Here is an 18321-nt window from a genome sequence, read left to right as displayed (position 1 = left end):
CCCGCCGGGGCCGGGTGGTAGGGGAGGCTTCCAGGAGCTGGCATTGGCTAGTGCTGACCCTGGCAGCAGGGATGGGACACGGGCGGCGAGTGTGGTCTGAGGAATAGGGAATGGCCTGGGAGCATCACCTTTAGCTCTGGGGCTGGGGGTGGGGCTGAGAGGGGGCACCTGGGAGGGGCTGAGGCCACCCCCACCTGTTCGCCCAGGCCTGGTCTGTGAGCAGTCTCAGCCACACGGAGATGGACGTTCCTAGGAAACGCTCTGATATGTGTGGCATAAAATGTCGCACATCATTTCTTGTCCCTTTTAAAAAAGTGAAACGACAGTCATTTTTGTGGGAACTGCCTCGGGGCGTTTCCCCAGCTACGAGGTGGAGGCGGAGCAGAGAACAGACGGAACACCAGGGCTGCTCGCGTCTTTATTGTTCAGGGCGGGGGGGGGGGGGGGGGGGGGGGGGGGGGGGTTGGGTAGTATACACAGCCACGTTGCAGTCACTGAGCTTGTTAAAAATATCTCAATAAATAAAACAAATAAGCAACATATACACTGAAACGGAAAATATAAAAAACTGGTTACTGAGCGAGTGGTGGAGAGAGAAGGAGCAGGGGGCGGAGCCCCAGGTTGCTGGGGACAGCATGCAGGGAGGGGCGGGCGCAGGGCCTCTCTCTGAGAGCCTTGGTCCAGTTTCGATAGAAGGGTACAGGGATGCATTTCTGTTTTATTAAAAAAATATACATTACACAAAGGTACTTGGAGGGAAATACAAATCCAAAATCCAAATCCTCATCAATGTGTTCCTGAATCTAGAGTTTCCAGAAAAAATACCCCCTCCCCCAAAAAAAAATCAAGAAGAGAAATCCAAACAGTGGCAAAGGTGACAATGAGCATGTCACCAGCAAGAAGGACCGTGAGTGGCCTTGCTCTGTGGGGCCGTCTCTGGGGCAGAGGGTGCCGGGCCGGGTCTGCATCCGACGCTGTCGCCGTCCCCTTGTCTGGGGTCTTGCTGGAGAGGAGAGTGGGCCGCTTCCTTGAGGTTGTTCAGGTTTCAGGATTCCAGGCTTGGACGCACCCCATTCCTCATGCACCTCAGCCCCACGGACAGTCTGGAAGACAAGCAGGAGGGCGAGTGAGATACCACCACCTCCCTCAGCTCCAGGCCGCCCGTCAAGGGGCCCGGACAGCACGGGACCGGTGCCTCCTCCCGTCCTCCCCAGCAGAAGCTGGACAGGTGACCACGTCAGGGCCACCAGGCATCTGCAAGCTGCTGACCTGCACCAAAGGGCCCAGGCCAAGCACTGCCCCCCACCTCCACCCTCAGCTCCTGCACCCACTGAAGGGTTCTCCCCTGCAGGCTCTGCAGGCTCCCCAACGATGTGAGCTGTGAGGTGGGACAACAAGTGAGAAGTGTGGTGAGGGGGGAGGTGAGGACCCAGCGAAATGAGATGACTGGCTCCTGGCCTCTTGCCTGCTGTTTTGGGCTGCAGGCTGACCGCCCAGTCCAGCCAGCCTGTGTCCAACCCTGATGTGTGGCATCACCGTTCCCAGGGGCCTGAGCTTTTAATAGGGGTCCTACAGCCTTGCCTGTGAGCCCTCGGGGGTGAAGTGCCCACCCTCAGGCCAGTGCACACGGCACTCACTTCCATGACTGGGACATCAGACCCCAAAGGAGGCGGGCCATTCATGAAGATCCCTTGAGGACCTCCCTGCACTGGCCATGCTGGCTCTGGGGTGACCCTATGTGAGGTGTAGGTGCCCTCACCCAGAGGTGTGTGTGGGAGCTGGCTGTGGATATAAGTACCCACAGGTCTGCAGGGCAGCTAAGGTGGGGGCTGGGGGACAGAGATGGAGGTCAGGAATGGATTCACCAAGGAGGAGGCGGGAGACAGGTCATCATGAGGAGGTTGCTGGGGGGAGAGGTGGCGGGGGCAGAAGTCAAGGAGAGGCACCTCAGGTCCTGGGATGAGATGTGTAAAGATACAGTGATGGGAAGCATCCTCAGCAGTGCGTTTGTGAGTGTGTGTGTGTGAGTGCGTGTCCATGTGAGTGTATGTGTCTGTCAGTGTGAGTGTGTGTGTGTGTGTGTCAGTGTGTGTGTGAGTGTGTCTGTCAGTGTGAATGTGTCAGTGTGTGTGTGTGTCTGTGTGAGTGTGTGTCTGTGTCAGTGTGAATGTGTCAGTGTGAGTGTCTCAGTGTGAGTGTATGTGTCAGTGTGTCAGTGTGTGTCAGTGTGTCAGTGTGTGTCTGTGTGAGTGTCAGTGTGTATATGTGTGTGTATCTATGTGAGTGTGTGTGTCTGTGTCAGTGAGTGTGTCAGTGTGTGTCAGTGTGAGTGTCGGTTTGACCCGGACGCTGCTCAGCTGAGGACAGCAGGTGGGTGTGCTTCCTCCTACAGAACCCCGAGCTCCACACTGACACCCTGCTCCTCAGGGAAGTCTAGAACCTTTGCTGAATGAAGACAAAGGGCTGAAAGATTCAGACACACCTTCCCTAGACCTCGTGAGCAGACACACACACACACACACACACACGCACACACACGCTTCCTTTCTTCCAGTTCAGAGCACTCCAAATGCGAAGCCTTTCTAAGTGGCCTGGGCAGGGCGCCGGGCTGCTCTCCTGGAGAATGTGGCTGCAATTAGATAACTAATGGGGGGCTGGAGAAGCCTAAGTGGAGCCCGTCCTCGGCGGGCGGGGCGCCACCAGGTTTCTGATACAGGAGCTGCCCCGCCCTCCGAGGGGAAATGCGGGCTCATCCACGAAAAGCCAGGGGTGACGGGGCCGTCCCCATGCAGCGGTGGGCTTCAAGGTCTCAAGGCGGGCGCAGGGCCCGGCAGAGACGAGCAGCGGGCTCATTAGTCTCCTGACGAACAGCCTCGGGGCCCGGCCCCTCGATGTCACCCTGACCCCGGCCATGTCTGCTGACATGGACAGCGCTCTCAGCAACAAATGTAAACCATCTGGGCCCAGGCCGCCTCCCGTGCGTGAGCGCCACCCGAAACCCTTGCGTGTGTGCGTCCGCCTCTGCCTGACAGCCCAGGAGGGGGCGGTGGACGGAGCTGGAGCCTCTACCCTCCCCCACACCAGACGGCCGGGTCTTACTCAACTCTGCATCCCAGGACCTGACACAGGGAGGGAAACATCAATGACATTCTCCAGAAAGTGAGGCCGGGCTGGGCTTACGGGGAAAGGGTTTACTAGGAGGCTTTCCATCGACCCACCCATTCACCCATCTACCTGCAAACCAGTCACCCAGGTTCCCATACCCAGTCCTCCCCTCCCTCGACCGCGCTCCCCCTTCCTTCCACCCACCCATCTTCCCACATGGACTGAGCACCGATCATGTGCCTTGTGTGCCAGGAATGCCATTCGTGGTTTAAAAAGCTCAGACACATGCCTGAGGACTAGCAGGGGAGAAGAACATGCAGGTGAACAGCTAGAACCCAGGCAGGCAGTGACAACGTTTCAAAGACAGTGCAGGTGAGGCCCTGCAACCAGAAAGGAAAGGTCCACAGCACCTTGGACTTTGTTGGACTGTCAAGAGCAGCAGGTGGGCCCTGGCCAGTTTTCTCAGTGGTTAGGGCATGGGCCCTCAGACCAAAAGGTCTTGGGTTCAATTCCTGATCAATTGCTTCTTGACTTAAGAAAAGCTTGCCCTTTGTCCATTCCTCCTCAGGCCCACCCCAGTGCCCTCCGGAGGGCCCAGCTTTCCTGAGAAAGGTTGAGTGGGCGGGATGCCCTCATCCCACCCGCAAAGCCCCCAGAACACTCGCGGGTGATGGGCGCCTGCTGACCCTGCAGGACACGCTCTAGAGGCTGCCGTGCCGAGCTGCACAGCTTCCAGGTGACGGGGTCTCCAGGTCCGGTGGCTGTGGTGCATTTGGTGAATCTCAGGAGGGCTGCCCTGAGGCCGGCACCGGTGTGTGTCCGGGGACTGTGCCCGTGTGTGCCGGTGCTACCAAGCCCCTGAGCTCTCTGCACCCTCTGCTTCCACAACTGCCCCACTGTGTGGGCCCTGCACGTGGGGCCTGGTTGGTGGGCAGGGTGAGAGCAGGCGAGGACAGGCTGTCCCTGTCCCCTGGCCCCAGGACTCAGGCCGTGACCCCAGCTCCCGCCGTCCGTGCGTGAGAAAGAGGAGTCCTGTGTGCAATGGCCGCGTTTACAATGCCAAGGCCGCTCCTCTATGGCTCCCTGGTGGCTCGCAGCAGAATCTTGGCCTTGCCCTGCGGGGAGGGAGAGCTCCACGCCCACTTGGAAGCAGGGCTCGCTCTCTCTCTCTCTCTCTCTCTCTCTCTCTCTCTTTCTCTCTCTCTCTCTCTCTCCCCCCTTGGGTTGGGCTTTGGCTTCGATGAGTCAGGCTGACTGTGCCTGGAACGGACTGTCTGCCAAGGAGGAGTCAGCCTGAGAACAGCCAGGGGAGGCAGCTTGCCGCCGGGGGACCAGCGGGTCTCCTCTCCTTGGTGCGCGCAGTGTCCCTGCCTCGGAGACCCGCCCTGCAGACCCCACCCGAGGCGTTCCGGCCGGCGAGCTGCTGGATCCCGGGGGAGCTGGGCAGGAAGCCCTGCGTTCCCACTGGCGCTGGCGCTGGCGCTGGCGATCCTTGATGCTGGCCCGTCCCGCCTTCCTCTGAGCGAGGCCTTCCCATCTCTTCTCCGTGAGTCACAGATGCTGCAAATGGGTTTCGAGATAGTGAGGCTTGCAATCCTGAGTAAGCAGATAGCAGGGGAGCTGCCTCTTCCTGGACGCGGCCTCCAAACCCGGACTCCTTCCACGGGCGAGCTCCTTCTCCAGGGGTCGCTAAATTCAGCTCCCACATACAACGCACTGGCGGAGAGGGTGGGGTAAGCAGCCACCCTGCAGGGCTGACTTCATTCGGTGGGGCAGGAAGTGGCTTTGAAGACCGCCCATCAGATGACGACGTTTCAGAGACGGGGTTGGTGGTGACTTACCCCCGGTCACCAAGTTGGGATGGAGTCACCCCAGAACGCAGGTCAGCTGGCCCTGGGCGGTGTGAATGCCTCCTCTCCAACGACTGCCTTCGCACCCACAGCACCTGCCACACAGCGCCACGCCAAGGCCCTGACCTCCTACAGCACCTGCCACACAACACCACGCCACGGCCCTGACCTCCCACAGCACCTGCCACACAGCGCCACACCACAGCCCTGACCTCCCACAGCACCTGCCACACAGCGCCACACCACAGCCCTGACCTCCCACAGCACCTGCCACACAACACCACGCCACGGCCCTGACCTCCTACAGCACCTGCCACACAGCACCACGCCACGGCCCTGACCTCCCACAGCACCTGCCACACAGCGCCACGCCACGGCCCTGACCTCCCACAGCACCTGCCACACAGCGCCACGCCAAGGCCCTGACCTCCTACAGCACCTGCCACACAGCACCACGCCACGGCCCTGACCTCCCACAGCACCTGCCACACAGCGCCACGCCACGGCCCTGACCTCCCACAGCACCTGCCACACAGCGCCACACCACGGCCCTGACCTCCCACAGCACCTGCCACACAGCACCACGCCACGGCCCTGACCTCCCACAGCACCTGCCACACAGCACCACGCCACGGCCCTGACCTCCCACAGCACCTGCCACACAGCACCACGCCACGGCCCTGACCTCCCACAGCACCTGCCACACAGCACCACGCCACGGCCCTGACCTCCCACAGCACCTGCCACACAGCACCACGCCACGGCCCTGACCTCCCACAGCACCTGCCACACAGCACCACGCCACGGCCCTGACCTCCCACAGCACCTGCCACACAGCACCACGCCACGGCCCTGACCTCCCACAGCACCTGCCACACAGCACCATGCCACGGCCCTGACCTCCCACAGCACCTGCCACACAGCGCCACGCCACGGCCCTGACCTCCCACAGCACCTGCCACACAGCGCCACGCCACGGCCCTGACCTCCCACAGCACCTGCCACACAGCACCACGCCACGGCCCTGACCTCCCACAGCACCTGCCACACAGCACCACGCCACGGCCCTGACCTCCCACAGCACCTGCCACACAGCACCACTGCCACGGCCCTGACCTCCCACAGCACCTGCCACACAGCACCACGCCACGGCCCTGACCTCCCACAGCACCTGCCACACAGCGCCACACCACGGCCCTGACCTCCCACAGCACCTGCCACACAGCACCATGCCACGGCCCTGACCTCCCACAGCACCTGCCACACAGCACCACGCCACGGCCCTGACCTCCCACAGCACCTGCCACACAGTGCCAGGCCACGGCCCTGACCTCCCACAGCTGCCACACAGCACCAGGCCACAGCCCTGACCTCCCACAGCACCTGCCACACAGTGCCAGGCCACGGCCCTGACCTCCCACACCTGCCACACAGCGCTAGGCCACGGCCCTGACCTCCCACACCTGCCACACAGCACCACGCCACGGCCCTGACCTCCCACAGCACCTGCCACACAGCACCATGCCACGGCCCTGACCTCCCACAGCAAACAAACGAGAAGACACCCTGCTCCCAGGGTTGGCTCAGGAGATCCAAGGTCAGCGAGCCAGGCGCTGCCCTCACCCCCACAGCCACATGGGGACAGACAACAAAGTGTCCGAACAGGGATGGGATGTGTTCTAATGATGCTGCAATAAATTTCACAATAGCTACAACTATTTTGCTATAAAATATGTACCATCAATCTGAGTGATTATGGCAAAGCGTAATGTCAGCATAAAGGTTTAACAAGGTGCAGGATGCAACACAGAGGAGGCACCAGTTACGTTTCCAGGGGCTGGGAGAGCTCTATGCAGGCTCGGGGGTGGGAGCTGGCTCTTCCAGGACGTCTGGCCCGGGGCTGTGGGGTGAAGGGCCTGTGGGCAGAGGTGAGGGCACAGGGCACACGTAAGGTGGGTTGGAGAAAGGTTAGGATTGGGGGGCAATGGGGAGCAGTGTCTCCTGGGAGGGCCAGAAACTAGCAGGACCCCACAAGACAACCGAGGCTGTGAAAAGTGCGAGGGGCTCTGGCCGGCTCGGGTCTGCGCTGCAGAGGTAGCCGTGGGTGCACCCAGGGCGGCCAGGAGGGCAAGGACCCGGTGGGCCGTGGGCAGGGCGGCCCCGGCTGTGGTCCAGGAGAAAGGGGCTGAGGAAGACAACAGCATGCTGGAGAATCAGCTGGGGTGACCGAGGGGTCCGGCTGGGGCAACGAAGGGGTCGTGACTCCAGGAACAAAAGGGACATGAGAGCGGTGCTTTAGGGAAATAACAAGAGCCTTGCAGGTGGGGCGGGTTGAAGGTGTTTTCAGGATGCCCTGAGGTCAGGGTCCCTCAGCAGGATGCACAGCGCAGGCCCCAGAAGAGGGGTGAGGGCTTCAGAGGCAGCTTGTGAGGGAGACTGATGCACCCCCCACCACCACCACCACCCCGACAGAACTGGGGTTAGAGACCTTCAGGGGCACCAGAGGGAGAGGATGCTGGGGAGGCTGCCCACAGTCTGTGAGCGGCACATGCGGCGCTGGCTGGCAGTGCCCCCTGCTGGAGGGAGGACCGCCCTCAGAGGAGACGGCCAGGACCAGGACTTGGCAATGAGGAGTGGCCAGGCCACCTCAGGAAGGCCTGGGCCCCTGGGGACAGTCTTCCACACGTGTAGAGAGACAGCGAGGGGGCCGGGAACGGGGACTGACGGTGGCCCACACCTCCCACCCTGCGTGTCAGGCCCGTGCGCTTTATATGGAATTCACTGAAGGCTCTCAGAAACCTCCTGCAGGAGGCACCCTCACCCCCACGTGTTCCACAAGGACACCCGAGCTCGGGGAGGGGCAGGCTTCTCGGTGACACAGCAGGGGCAACAGGATGGGAATTAGCCCCAGGGCCCCGGTCTGAAGCAGGCCACCCGTCTCTCCTGCGGGGCACAGAGTCTGCAATGTGTGGAAGGACACCTCTGAGACTATTTCCTATGAACGATGACAAAGGGAGTAGGAAACTGTCCCCTATAGTGCTCTGAGGACGCGCACCCCATCACTGCCTCCAGCTTTAGTTCCCAAAATTGGCCTCTGAAAGGTGAACACTTTGTAAAACTCAAAATGCTTTACAGAAACAAGTACACCTACATCTATCTTATCAGGCACTCTTTTTCTCGAATGACCCAGATAAAACATGCTACTTTTGAAATATTTGCGTACGTATATCCATGCATGTTCAGAAGAATGCAAAAACCTGACTGAGCTTTGGAGAGAATCCTGCCCGATCCACTTCCCAGCCCCAGAGATCTCTGGGAATCCTGGCTGCAGCAGACGCTTGAGATGTGGTTGCTTTAGAAAAGCCAGCAGCGCCATGGGCCCTGGCGTGGAGAGTCTGCTTCTAGGCACTGCGATATCCCGGCTCCTGGGTGGCTGGGGCCTTGGCCAGCCCACCCCTTTGGCAACAAGGACAAGGCCCCTTCCCAAGCTCTGGATTGTTACTTTTAGCCCGTTCATACTCTCAAACTTCAGCCCCATGTGACTAAGACTGATCTCCGTTGGGAAACATGTCATATGTAGCAACCAACTATCACGCACGCAGGCTTTGCCCAGTTCGGGTGAAACTGGCTCCAAGAAGCAAGACAGGATGAAAGAACGACCCCAGCCGGACAGGCGGTGTGGCTGCGGGTAGTCAGTGTCCAGGCCAGGAAGGGACCAGCTATCCTGGTGGTGACCCGGCAAGGGCTCATCTGGACCCAAGGCTCTGGGTCCCGAGGGCAGCGGTGCAAGTCTGCAGGATGGGCTCCAAGAGCGCCAGGCGACACCCTCCACCCAAGGACACAAGTCAGGATGTGCATGACAACACACAAGAGCTGAAGAAAAATGGAGAAATGATCAACTTGGTGGACCAACGGAAGAGGAATGGACCAATAGCCCATGGACAAGCCTTGCTGTTAAATTTCAGCGGCCCCATCTCCCACCCTTGCACTAAAGACACTTGTCTGATTCTCCTGCTGATTCAGACAGAAGGACACCATGGTGAGCTCCACAGAACATGCACGCAGGGCTGTCTAGGGGCCAATGTGGAGAGCGAGAGGCAGCACAGACTCAGAGGACAGTGAGGCTTACTGGTCGGGCCATTCCTCCTGGAAAGCGTGCAGGCACCTCTCCTCCAGGCCCCAGCACTCCCAGAGCGAGGAGCCATCAGCCAGCCAAGCCGAGCCCCAACCTTTGAACGTCCACCTTTTCTTGTCTCTGGGCCTCCTTCTTGCAGGCGGGGCCAGGTGGTCATAGATCAGTCAGGGGAAGGGTATCTGATAGACTGCTCCTCTCACCCTCCGACTCATCCCCCAGCTGACCTCAAACACCTGGGAGCCCCAGGGCTCAGGGACAGCAGACACAGAAGTCAAGGCCAACCTCCGGACCTGCAGGGTTACGCTCGTGAGACCCAAGTTGGTACTGAGAAGAATGCCGTAGAGGTGTCCCGCTGGTCACCAGGCAGGACCATGTAGCAGGAAGTCTCCCTGTGGTGTTAACAGGGAGACCCTGTCAGCCATGGGGGTCTCCCAGGAGTCCCTACCCTCGGACGGTCGGGGTGAACCATGCTCACCCTAAAGCAGAGGGGGCTGGTGTTGCCTCTGGAAAATGGGTTAGATATTTTCTCCCCAAAGGAGCGCCCATCAGACGCTTCCCAAAAGAAACCTGCGCCTCCCAGCATTTTGCTTTTGAGATCGGAGCTTCTAATTCCATGAGACACAAATGCAAGCAAACTGAGCGGCATGCTTTGTCTGCACTGAATCCAGAAGGATCTGTGAGGGGGGTGGGGTGGGCTCGCAGCACCAGTGACCCGCAGCGTCACCTCCCTCCCTCGGTGCTGCGTGTCACCTGCCTGGGTGAGCGTGCGGCTGTGGCGTCTGAGGAAGACTCCGCTGGCCTGGTGTCCTGACCGGCGGGCTGAGTGGCTTCACCTGGGGAGGGCGGGTCCCCGGCTGCAGATGCTCCCTGGAGTCTCACAGCTCTGACCTCCACTCGAGAACTTAGAGTGACACCCTCGCCCCAGACGGCACTCTCAGCCCCAGGACCCAGTAAGGAGACACAGAATTGTGTTCAATTTTGCTCAATTTAAAAAGATTCAATATTCCTGGGTTAAAACCCCACGTTTACAAATTACAGTTTATTTAAAAGAATCTTATGGAATTTATTTTGTTTTAAAAAATTTTTAAACAGTTAAAAAACAACACCTAAATCACTCAGTGTTTTCCTACATGGAGAGTTCTTACAGAAAGTGGCCCGGCGAGGAATGATGCGCATGCTCCCGTTCCACAGGCGCCCGAGGGGCACCGCCTCCTAGGCTGTGTGGCCTTGAGAGAGCGCTCATCCCTGTCACAGGCTGTGACTCACTGGCTCTTAGCGCCTCCCCGCTGAGGACTGTGGGAGCAAAGCCTCTGAAAACAAACAAACTTCCCCAGTGTCAGGTGTCATGCCAGGAGGCGCTGACATGTGCCGGCTCTTGGCTCTGCTGCAGGGGGTGTGGCCCAGGCCTGATGCTGGGACATCCTGCAGACGTGTGGTCAGTGTCTGAGCCACAGCTGGTCCTGTCTCCCTGGGCTATACGTGTCTCATCTATGAGATGGGCTGGTCCTACCTGCCCGCAGGTGAGAGGAGACCTGCACAAGGTGGGTGCTCAGTTAGCGTGAAGGAATCAGCAGTGAACACTCAGGGTCAGCAGTGTGGCCACCGGCGGGAGCAGTACCAGACCCTGCTCTGTGCCACAGGTACTGACTTCACTGGGTTTTGGGTGACTTATACGCAGCAGTTTAAAGAACTCATGTAGCCCTGATTTTATGGTATAAATACAAAGTTTTCTTTGAAATGCAACTGCTCCACCACAAATGTCTGTCATTCCTGGGTGTGCATGGAGCCTGCTGTGGACTCAGGAAACACAGGGTGGGCACAGCAGGACAGGTGGGCAGTGGCCTCGGTGCCTTGGGTGTTTATGGATGTTTGGTATTTATATTTTATATACATAGTGTACACATACGTGTGCATATATCAAACATGATATATTACACATATGAATATACATACACATATATCCTCCACCCACACACAGCGTAACCGTGCAGGTCACCTTTCGTCTGCTTCATTCTTCTTGCTCATTTCCGCTCCACACAGTCCCTCAGGACTCGGCCGTGGGAGGATCACCTGAAACCTCCCCCCCAAGGAATCTTCTCTTGCTGCTGGGAATGTGGGCCGAGAGCAGGCCTCTTGCTGACCATGCATGACCCTCCAATGCCACATCCCTCCCGCCTTCCCCCTCACCCCTGTCACCCAGTCACCTGTGGACTGAAGGTGTTTCACACCAAGAAGGCGACTAGGAGCAACCCCACACCACATCCGGGCTCAGAGAGCAGTCCGCAGGCTCGCATTCCCAGCTAGAGCCAGGGAACCCAGGGTTGATGACGGATTCCCACCTACACGGCACTTATCTTTAAAGCACCAGCCGCCCTGTGGCATCTTCTGAGACGAACTTTGAGTTCTCCCCTGGACCCTGTAGTAGGGGCCGGAGAACCAGGACTGAAAATGTTGCAGTGAAACAATGGACGCAGAAAAAACCACTTCCTCCTCATATAGTGTCGCTCGGGCTCCAGGCATTTTAGTTGTTGAGCTCAAGACATAATTAACACCAAGTAGAGCCTGTAACTATTCAAGGTACAGGGGTGCAGGGGCTAAAGTCCCTTCACGAGCAGCAGGGGACCCCTAGAAGGAACGGGGGAGCTGTCCTGCTGGTCTCTAGAATAAGGTCCACTCACATTTGTGTCTTACCCCAGGGAGGGCGACTCCGGTTAACGCCTCCCTCCCTGCGATGAACTGAAACCAGGCATCTCTCTGCTCCTGTCCTCGCCGAGCGGCCCTATGGGCCATCAGTGCCTGAAGTCTTGCAAATCCAAAGCAGGGAAAGGCACGGTCTGAGCTGGGAAACCAGAGCCCAGAACCACGTAGCTTTTCATTCCTGAAAGCCGCCTCCCTTCCCAGGAGACAGAGTCTCCACATCACCCTGGCCTCTCTGTCGCCCGGAGCTGGGACACAGCTCATCCCACCCTCTGTGCGCTCAGCTCCTCCCTGGCCAGGCTTCCAGAAAACTCTTCTGCTCAAATGCTGGAAGCTGTCCCTGCTCCGTCTCCAAAATCCCACTCCTCCTCCTCCTACTAGAAGTAAAGGCTGGCGAGGGGCAGAGGGTGGGCTGGCACCTCTGCTCCCTCAGCTGCTGCGTCCTGTCCCTCTCCCTCGCTCTCTGTGTTTCTCTCCTTATTTTTCCTGTTTAACGTCCTGAGCCAGCCCAGCTCCTCAGAGAGTAGCAGCTGCAGAAACGAGCTCGAGTGGATTTCAAATCAGCAAAGAATTTTAAAATGAGTAACGTGGCGAAGGCCCTGTCTCCACCGAGGCAGGGCTGTGCCGGCCCCACGGTGCTCCCCATCTCGAGCTTCACAGGGGTGACTGTGGAGGAAACAGTCTCCAGACCTGTCCTCGCAACAGACCAGGACCCCCACAGCCGCTGTGCTCTCCTCCGAGGCCTCTCCGGACCACAGGAGGGAGGACAGAGCATGAGAGGCAGGTCCAGAGACGCACAAGCCTGGCTCTGGTCTCCAGGAGAACCAGCAGGCAAACAGAGGCGGGGGAGACGGTCAGGTCCTGGCAGAAGTCCTCCTGTCGGGTCCCTCTGGGGCCATGCTGACCATGGTGGCCCAGCCTTGTCTGAACACCCTCGGGGCTCAAGGTCTCAGGATGGGACGACCGTGTGCACTTGGGGCAGCTCTGAGGGGCATTCTGCTCACACGGTCTCGGGCTCTGCCCCTCGGGCTGCCCTGGCCGGGCCACCCCAGTGCACTTGGCTGGTCCAACGTGAGGCAGAGATGTCAGGGGCTGCTTTCACACCCAGCAGGGCGCAGGCATTTGGCACCTGGGAGCCTGGCTCTCGGCAGAGCTCTGCCCATCTGGGCGCACACCTGGACCGAGTCTACCTGTCCCTGAGCTGCCGCCGCCGCCGCCCTGGCTCTGAGCAGCCGGGACGGCCACAGGTGCCTGAGGGGCCCCTCGGAAAGCATCCTCTGCTTTTCGGAAAGAAGCTTCCGTCTCAGCGGAGCCCGAAATTGAGTTATCCCGCACAGGGCTTGCATGCGCTCCCAGCCAGCTCCCTCACCCTGGGACAAGATGGATGTGTGAGTGACAAACTAATTTGCTCCTTTCAAGGAGTTTTCCTCATGAACTTAAGTGTTTTCACAGATCATTAACTCCGTGGCCAGAGGCCTGAGCAAGGAGGAAGCTGAGCTGAAGTGTCGGTGGCTTCCGTCTCGGAAGACCAATCGGAGGCTGGACCGAGCGGCTCTGAAATGGTAATAACATGAGTCAGCGTCAGCCCAAATGAAATCCACACATGCGAGGCGGGCACACTGGCATGGGGAGGACACGGCGTCTGCGTTTCTGCTCAGGCACAGCACGGACGTGGAGAGCTGATGTGCAATCCAGCCGCCATCCTGGTTACCGCCCGGGGAGGAGGCCATGGAGGCGCAGGCCGGAGCAAGGCCCGGCTCCCGGTCTAGGGGGCACTGAGCTGCTGAGTTCGTCAAGACAGTGCCTGTGCCTTGGGGGACCTGGGCGGCTGCTGTAAGGGAAAGGGAAGCATTGAGGCTTGGTGTGTGAACCGAGACTCAGAGCTGGGGCCTGGGCTTACATCCCGACTTGCCCTGTGCCCCCGAAGCAAGACTGTGTGTGTGTGTTTATGTGGATGGTGGGTGGTTCCCCCTCCCCCTCCCCGTGTGCCCGGAGCGCCGACCTGTGACTGCGAGGCTCCCCAGCAAGCATTCACCTCACAGACGCAGAACTCCACTGCCGCTTGCACAGGGCGCAGACAGGGGCAGTGCTCAGACAGAAGGGGCACTGTGAATAATGAGGGTCGGAGAACAGGAACAAACCTGGACAGTCCTGGGCATCTGCAGAGACGGTCACCTGGTCAACCGGCAACCCATTCTGATGCTCTGTGTCCCCCCATCCCCAGTGCCATAGAGCCCTGACTGCTGGTCTCAACCCGAGGACATGAACCTCACACTCTCCAAGGTGCTGGGGTGCCAGGACCACAAGGGCAGGCCCAGCCTGATGGGAGCACACAGGCTCAGCGGGAGGGAGCTGGAAGGAATGCGCCCACACAGGACGGCGACCCTCCCGCCTCTGCCACTCGCTGTTACACGATGAGAATTCTGCTCTCATTCCCTGGGTGTCTCAGCTCTTCTATGGGACGACATGCCTTCACTTGGCGTGCATAGTAGGCGGATTCCTACCGCAGCCTCCAACGTGAGCATTTAAATGAAACATTGAAAAGGAAAGTCGGCTCCTAACGGTTGTTGGTTCTGTAAGGAGAGAGTATCGGGGTTTCCGGCTGAGAGCACAGACCCACACGGGCGGCCCAGTGCCCTTTCTCGCCACTAAACCGCCCTCCGCCTCAGGGTTCCCGGGCCGCGGGCACGTTAACCCTGTGCAATTGCTATTGCCCCGGAGACACGGTTCGTCTGTGTTACCTCCTGAAGGAACAAACTCCACACCACCCGGGACTGAGACTTCACCTGCCACCTGCACTGCCAGCATCCCAGACAGGGGGCGCCATGTCCCTGCAGGCCAGGACCCCTGGAGGGCGCCTGAGGGGCAGCGGGGACCACGGGGTCCCCTGGCTGAGCCAGCTCCGAGGCCCCACTCCATGTTCCCCATGACGCTTTACAATTAGTTTGTAGTCTGGTTGCCATTTGAACCTTGATTAGAACATTGGGGGGAATTTAGTGTAAGTGTGATTCTGAAAGGCAAGTGGGGCTGTCCACCGGGGGTGCAGGTGGGCTCTGATAAAGGGACGTGGCCAGGTATTTTCAGCATCTGCCGAGATGCTTATGTTTATTTTCTGTTTTGATGGTGGATGAACTAAATTGCATAATTCAGGAGAAGATTGTGAATAATTTTAACGCTTTGGACACGTTGCCAGCGCGTGTCAAAACCCTGGCGCAGGTCCCTGGATGCCAAACTCCTCTGCCGTCCATAATCAAACCTCCTTGCATGTGCCATGCTTCTGAGACATTGCTGAATTTATTTATTCTTTTTGTACTTTACTTAGAATTTGATCTAAGTTCTTAGGAAATGGGTCTGTTTTTTTTTTTTTTTTTAACGTCAACAGGCTTTGGAATCATAACTATGACAAGTACTCTGAGCGGTTTTCTTTTCTCTGAACTGGTTTCATTGTATTAGGGGCTGTCCCCAAAGGGAAGGGGCTTTTCCTCAGTCCCCTGCGGGGGGTGACACCAGGGGGCCGAATTACTTGCCTGGATGGCCCTCGAAAGAAGAGGGCATCGCCAGACAGGACGGCCTTGGAGCCTCAGGTCATTCGCTCCAGGAGGCAGTTCACGAAACACTGCAGTCATTTTTTCCTAGGCTTTGCTCTGCCCAGTTTCAAAACTCTTACATAAGGAAAGTTATGAGCCACCGGGAGCCCCTGTCCTGACTTAATTTCCATATGGTGGGGGCTCAGCTGCTTCTGCACCTCCTGGGTGGCACTGGCGACCCTCCCACACCCACCCTGGGCAGGGCAGAGGTAGGCTGCTGGCCCTGTGCCCATAGGCAGTGAGTGGGTGAGGAGCTGACCCTGGCCTGCCTGGGGGTCTCAGACTCCACCCCTGCACCCTGGTGCCCTCCTGCAGCCCTGCCAGGCGGGGAAGCCCCACCAGAAACGGGTTCCCTGGTCTCATTTATTTTTCTCTATTGCATCAGAATCTCCTGAAGTAAACACTCGCTCAGGACAGAGCTGCATGATCCCTGGGGTCTCTGCCAAGGCTCTGGAGCTAACCCTTCCATCTATTTATTTATTTATTCTTTGGTACTTGGGGGCAGGGGAGAAATCTGTGGCCCCCAGAAATTGGACCGAGTGACTGACACCAACACCGGGGGAATTTGTCTGACCTGACTGATGGCCTTCCAGTAACCCGGGTCAGGGGGCCGAAGTTCACGGCATTTCCCTGGCGCCCGTGTGTTTGTGAGCGTCCAGCGCACTGCAAGCCCACCACCCCCTGCTTCCAGGTGCTGCGCGGTTCTGCGGTTTCCTGACAGACAAGCACCAACCATGCGGGAAAGACAGCAACGGGATGCACCTCCATTAGAATCCTTGGCCACATCAGAGGCTTAATATTCTCTTCTTTGCTCTTTGGGTAAATCAATGCTCCCCGCGGAGGAGGCCGCTGGAGGCCTAGAAAGGGGTCTATTACAGTGGGTGGCACTGTCAGGGAGTCTTGGAAGTGGCCTTCCTATCTTTGCTAAGACCTGCAGCTGGTCCTTCCCTCTCATCTGTCCTCAGGGCTCTACCAGGGGCCAAGTGTTCACCATGTCCCACCCAGAGCAGAGGCAGAGCTCGGTCCCCTGCAGCCTGAGACACTGACGGTCTCCAGATGTCCCATCCGGACCAGGGTTGGACCAAGGCCTGAACGCATTTGCGAGGGGGGAAGCCACTGATGTGGTTCACATGTTCTGCATGGTTTCCTGAGCCTTCCGGTAGTTAGAGGCAACAAATCCATTCGAGGGGATCCACGCTGCCATCCTGCCTTCACTTCAGTTCCTTCTTGTGTTCCAGAAGGTTTTCCACAGGCGAGGACAGGCGAGGACAGGTGAGGACAGGTGCTCCACAGAGAGGGGTCCAGTGTGTGGGGGAGAGAGACACAGACTCCCACTCCTGCAGGCTCACTTGAACTGGGTGCTATGGGGAGCCCAGGGCAAGCAACCCTCCCACCTGAGGGTATTTAAACAATGCTCAGGGGCATTTAAAGGATGCTCACCTCAGCCTCATCGGGAGAGGAGCCTCTGTAGGTTCTGCGGGAGAGGACCGAAGGGCCAAGTTTTGGTCCTTAGACAAATGCCCTGGCTGTGGGAAATGGCCTGGGGCAGGGGTTGGTGGGGACTGGCACGGAGAAGGGAAGAAGCCCGTGGGCTACGGTCTAACCCAGCCGTGGGCAAACTACGGCCCGTGGGCCAGATCCGGCCCGTTTGAAATGAATAAAACTAAAAAAAAAAAAAAAAGACTGTACCCTTTTATGTAATGATGTTTACTTTCACACAAACACTCCATCCATGCTTTCGTTCCGGCCCTCCGGTCCAGTTTAAGAACCCATTGTGGCCCTTGAGTCAAAAAGTTTGCCCACCCCTGGCTAACCACACACACCATCGCGGAAGCTCAGCCTTCCCTGTGGAAGCCCCTGGGCCTGCCCCCTGACAGTCCCCCGTTCCTTTGCAGAAGAGGAGTATCGAATGACTACATTGGACCTTGAAGCCCCATAACATGAGACTGAAGAGGCCTCCTGCATGTGCAATTAAGGTAAACAGCAGGAGAGTCCAGACTTTCAAGCAAAGCAGGTTTCCATTTTCTGGACCTAGTAACACACAGATTTTAATGAAAGAGTCTGGGCAGTTGTGTTCCCCAAGGCGCTGCATTTTCCTGGAAAAATGGTAGCTGCTAAACCCCTGGGTTACTGGCCTCGGGGCCTCCTAATTTGAGAAGATGACCCACCCATCGCCATCCTGCCTCGGCCCGGAGCCTCCCGGACCAGTCCCTAACGTCTCCAAGACACGGACCTCATCTCAACTCGATGTAGAACACGAGTGAATCGTGACTTTCCCATGAAGAAATGTGGATCAGCAAGTTTGGGTTTCCAGCAATTTTGAGCCCATACACACGGCATCCTCATTCCCAGCAAGGGTTTGGGGACAGGGCAGCCGACTAGGAGGACAAGCCAGGCTTCCAGCGCATGCACAGCACCAGCTACTCTAACCCCCCGGGCGTGGGCTGCGGGCCGTACATCTAAGACCTCCCCAATGTCCGTGTGCAGCATGGGATCTGTCCAGCAAGCTGCCTGGGTGCCAAAAGGGCCTGGCCTCTACCGTGTGCCTGCCTCCCTGCTAGGACACCCTCCCCCAGGCAAGTGCTGCTTCGTAACTCAGCTCCGAAAACAAAATTCACAGTCCTGAGGCCTTCTGTCTGAATGACCTTGAAGACACCTATCTGTATCAGATTGATGGGCCTTTAACCCAATTCTTAGAAAAGAAGGCTGCATAGGACCGGCCAAAAAGTTGTGAAATCTACATACAGACAAACACAAAGGGCTCCAGGGCTCAGCCTCAGCCTGCTCTTTGAAGTGTGTGAGCATCGCATCCAATCAGCAGGTGCTGGGACCCGACACACTCAGGGCTGCGCACAAATCCATCACGGCAGAGAGGACTCCCACCCCCTTGGGGTCAGGGTCAAATGAGCACCAGAATGGCCCGTGCCTGGGCCAGCCTCCAAGTTTG

The 18321-nt window shown here is 58.3% G+C and overlaps 1 protein-coding gene across 1 annotated transcript in view; it reads right to left on the bottom strand.

Moving 5' to 3' along the window:
• Nucleotides 1-698: 698 nt before the first annotated feature.
• The window catches only part of TWIST2 (twist family bHLH transcription factor 2), a 35041-nt gene continuing 17418 nt past the window's right edge, over nt 699-18321 (bottom strand). The window contains exon 2 of the mRNA XM_036319923.1: nt 699-1103. The gene's annotated coding sequence lies outside the window, so the exon portion shown is untranslated. The remainder of the gene's footprint in view (nt 1104-18321) is intronic.

The sequence above is a fragment of the Myotis myotis genome, unplaced genomic scaffold (assembly GCF_014108235.1).
Source record: "Myotis myotis isolate mMyoMyo1 unplaced genomic scaffold, mMyoMyo1.p scaffold_m19_p_8, whole genome shotgun sequence".
NCBI classification, from domain to species: Eukaryota; Metazoa; Chordata; class Mammalia; order Chiroptera; family Vespertilionidae; genus Myotis; species Myotis myotis.
The sequence above is the reverse complement of the archived record's forward strand: the minus strand, read 5'-3'. Positions and strand labels throughout refer to the sequence as shown.